The sequence below is a fragment of the Nyctereutes procyonoides genome, unplaced genomic scaffold (genome assembly GCF_905146905.1).
Source record: "Nyctereutes procyonoides isolate TBG_1078 unplaced genomic scaffold, NYPRO_anot_genome, whole genome shotgun sequence".
In the NCBI taxonomy this organism is placed as follows: domain Eukaryota; kingdom Metazoa; phylum Chordata; class Mammalia; order Carnivora; family Canidae; genus Nyctereutes; species Nyctereutes procyonoides.
Genome location: NW_026575125.1, coordinates 25,860,463 through 25,864,910, shown reverse-complemented (window position 1 = coordinate 25,864,910; position 4,448 = coordinate 25,860,463). Strand labels below are relative to the sequence as shown.

General features: G+C 41.5%; 1 pseudogene; it reads right to left on the bottom strand.

Moving 5' to 3' along the window:
- Positions 1–1,155: 1,155 nt before the first annotated feature.
- Positions 1,156–3,171, bottom strand: LOC129517858 (translationally-controlled tumor protein-like; annotated as a pseudogene).
- Positions 3,172–4,448: the final 1,277 nt, after the last annotated feature.

The window sequence follows — 4,448 nt, the reverse complement described above, 5'->3', positions numbered from 1 at the left end:
CCCGACGTGGGATTCGATCCTGGATCCCAGGATCACGCCCTGAGCAAAAGGCAGACGCTCAACCTCTGAGCCACTCAGGCATCCCTATAATGGTGCTTTTAGAAAAGTCATGATATATGGTCTCAGGATCTGCATGAAGGCTCAGGCCCAGCAGGAAGAAGACATGGCTACAATAGCTTCCTCTAGACACATTCTTTTTATCTCTGCAGTAACTCACTTTTCACAAGGTGAACTGAGCTCCCTCTGAGAGGGGTGCGTAAACCCTTTATGCTTCAGTCACACTTGACTGTCATATTAGGCAAAGATCCAAGTGCAGGCTACAATCATAATTTTTTAAATCTTAAAATTTAATCTCTTTTGAAAAGAATGGAATCTCAGCCACTGGAGCACATTAATTAATACAACACTTTATACACATGACAGTCTGAGATCTTCTGGCTCACATTTTCCTTCAATGAACTTTCCATTTTTCCAAAATGTAATATTTATGAAGCAGTTAAATTTCTCTGCTCAAAAGACCATTAGTAGAACGACAACACAGTTTAAAGACGTATTAACAAGATCATGTACTTTGAGTTCTGGTTTCAGATTGGCCTAAATTTAAATCTTGGCTTTATTACTTAAGAGCCATTTAAGTGCCTCAGTTTCCTTGTTTGTTTAGTCTATTTTTCTCCCTTGAAGAGCCATTTACCCATTGGAGAGAGGGAGGGAGGGAAAGAGTGCGTGATCAGGGGGAAGGGCAGAGGGAGGGGAGGGAGGGAGAGAGAGAGAGAGAGAGAGAGAGAGAGAGAGAGAGAGAGAGAGAATATCAAGCAGATTCCCCATTAATCACAGAGCCTGATGTGGGGCTTGACCACATGACTCCAAGATCATGACCTGAGCAGAAAAAAAGAGTTAGCTGTTCAAACGACTCAGCCACCCAGGTGTCCCCTCATTTTTTTTAGTTTAAATGTATTTTATTTGTAGACAACATACTTGACATATTTCTTTTTTCTTTTTTTTTAAATGCCTCCACTCCAAATAAATCAATGTTAAAATAAATGAAGAGCCCAAGATGACCTCAGTCTCATTCATCAAAGTCCTGGTATTATATGGATGAGGAACAGCAGCCAGTTATGACAACAGGTGATACATCCAAAGTAATAGCCAAATTCATTAACATTTTTCCATTTCTAAACCATCTTTAAAGAAAATCCTATATGGGGTCTCACCACCCTCAAGTCCAGCAGAGCAGCCCTGCCATCTGGGTTCATGTTTTCCTCAATAAAGGTTTTTGCAATTAGTGAGGATGTGCTTGGTTTGTTCTGTAGCCCCGGTCATGAAGGGTTTTACTCTTTCTGGCCTCTGTTCTTCAAGTTTGTCTTTGATTGATCTCGTGTAATCTTTGACATACTTTCTTGTAGGCTTCTGTTGTGCAGCTGGTTTCTGCAGGTGATGGTTCAGGACAGTATCTATACCACTGCTGACTGTACTTTCTGTAACCTTCACCCTCAGGGCCTTCTGTGGAGGCATTTCACCAATGAGCGAGGCATCGGTGTTACCCTCTGTTCTGACCATCCTCTCCCCCACCTCCAGGCACAGCCCATATGTAATCTCCCAGATCTTGTAGATGTTGGATAACACCTCATCCTATCTGTTGAGGTCCCAGGAGATGATTGTGATAGTGGCTGGAGAAAGAGGATGGTGGTGCTTGCATAGCAGGAGCCCAGAGCTGAGACCAAGATGGGTGCAGCCAGAGCAGTGCTGAGAAGGGGTGGAGAGGGTGAAAAAAAGCTCAATTTTCTCATTTTAAAAAATGAGATATGACTAATATCTGACTTGGGAGACCATGGAAATGAATAAATGAGATAAACTATGTAAAGGGCTTAGTAGTGTGTCCAAACATGGCAAGTGCTTAGGAAATTGTATTTTTGCCTCAGATTAAAACCAAAATAGTGGGAATGTTTTCAAGGGAGTGGAAAACTGTTAAAAAGACAAAAAAGATTTCTGATTTTCCTGAGAAGATAACAAATGGAAGTAGGCTGGTGGAGTTTGGTGACCTTGGCCCTCTGAGGATGATCCTGTTCAGTTTCTTTGCTTCTTCTTTTTTTTTTTTAATTTTTTTTAGTTTTCCGGTTTTTTTTTTTAGTTTTTTTTCTTTAGTTTCTTTGCTTCTAAGTCTTAGCTCAACCAACTGCTTCTCATGCATACCCAAGCATAAATGGAATAAACTGACTTTCACATGCCATCACTTGCTTCCCCAATTGTGCAATGAGGATACAGAAAGATCCGTGTCATAAAATGAGATGTCAATAGCACCCTTGAGTGTGCAGAGCACACAGCTCCACATGGACCCAGTCTACATTCATGTGACCATCACTTCTTCCACATTGACCACGTCAGGAATCCAAAAACTCCATGGCAAAGACTAGGATGTGAATCACATAACTTGACTATGCAGTGCATGCAAACAAACTCCATCTACTTCTGTGTGTCCCAGATATACCTCTCCATTAGCATGGACAGAAAGATCCATGGTGCAGACTGGGATATGAAGGGTACTAAATGGGTTTGGAGTGCAGTAAACAGCAGAGAGAATCAGTCTAGTTTATTGTGGCCATTATATACCTCCACGGTAAGAAGTGAGGAGCCCATAAATATCCACAGAGTAGGTAAGACAGTGAATGGCACTACTTCAGGTGTGCAGTGCACCGAAGTATGCATGGAATAAGCCTTTCATGTGGGCATTACTTACAACTTTAAGAAGAGAGGAGTCTAGAAAACGTCAAAGACTAGACCAAATAGTCAATGAAATCCATTCATTTGTGCAGTGTATGCATATATGCATCAAATATATCTACTTCCTTTAAAAAAGATTTTATTTATTTATTTGAGAAAGACAGCACAAGCTGGGGGGAGGAACAGAGGGAGAGGGAGGAGTAGACTCCCCATAGAGCAGGGAGCCCAATGTGGGACTCCTGAGGTGAAGGCAGATGCTTAACCAACTGAGCCAACCAGGTGCCCCTGAATATGTCTACTTTCATTCAGTAATCTCTTACCCCTATATGAACCTCAGGAGATCAGAATTACACATACACACATAATAGTATATGAATGGCAACCTGTGAGTTGTGCAGTTTACCTGAAGTTCAAGGAATATTTCATTTTTATGATGCCCTTAGTTACCTCCATGTTTACCATATTAGAAGTCCAGAAATAACCATACCACCAGACTGTTGTATGAATGGCAATACTCATTTAAAAAATTTCATTTATTTATTCATGAGAGATAAATAGATAGATAGAGAGGCAGAGACACAGGCAGAGGGAGAAGTGGGCTCCATGCAGGGAGCCCGACGTGGGACTTGATCCCGGGACTCCAAGATCATGCCCTGGGCCGAAGGCGGTGCTAAACCACTGAGCCACCCGGCCTGCCCTGAATGGCAATACTTGAGCATGCAGGACAAAGAACTATTCGTGGAATAAATCTAATTAAATGAGACATCATTTTCCCCTATACCGAGCATATAAACATTCAGGGAAGATCCATAATATAGGCTGATATGAATGGCAACTTTTTTTTAATAAATTAATTTTTATTGGTGTTCAATTTACTAACATACAGAATAACACCCAGTGCTCATCCCGTCAAGTGTCCCCCTCAGTGCCCGTCACCCATTCACCCCCACCCCCCGCCCTCCTCCCCCTCCACCACCCCTAGTTCATTTCCCAGAGTTAGAAGTCTTTATGTTCTGTCTCCCTTTCTGATATTTCTCACACATTTCTTCTCCCTTCCCTTATATTCCCTTTCACTATTATTCATATTCCCCAAATGAATGAGACCATACACTGTTTGTCCTTCTCCGGTTACTGTGGCCAAGTTCAAAAAGGGTGTTGCCTGTGTTCTCCTCTGGGATTTTGATGGAATCTTGTCTCACATTTAGATCTTTCATCTATTTTGAGTTTATCTTTGTGTATGGTGCAAGAGAGTGGTCCAGTTTCATTCTTCTGCATGTGGATGTCCAATTTTCCCAGCACCATTTATTGAAGAGACTGTCTTTCTTCCAGTGGATCGTCTTTCCTCCTTTATCGTATATTAGTTGACCATAAAGTTCAGGGTCCACTTCTGGGTTCTCTATTCTGTTCCATTGATCTATGTGTCTGTTTTTGTGCCAGTACCACACTGTCTTGATGACCACAGCTTTGTAGTACAACCTGAAATCTGGCATTGTGATGCCCCCAGATATGGTTTTCTTTTTTAAAATTCCCCTGGCTGTTCGGGGTCTTTTCTGATTCCACACAAATCTTAAAATAATTTGTTCTAAGTCTCTGAAGAAAGTCCATGGTATTTTGATAGGGATTGCATTATACGTGTAAATTGCCCTGGGTAACATTGACATTTTCACAATATTAATTCTGCCAATCCATGAGCATGGAATATTTTTCCATCTCTTTGTGTCTTCCTCAAT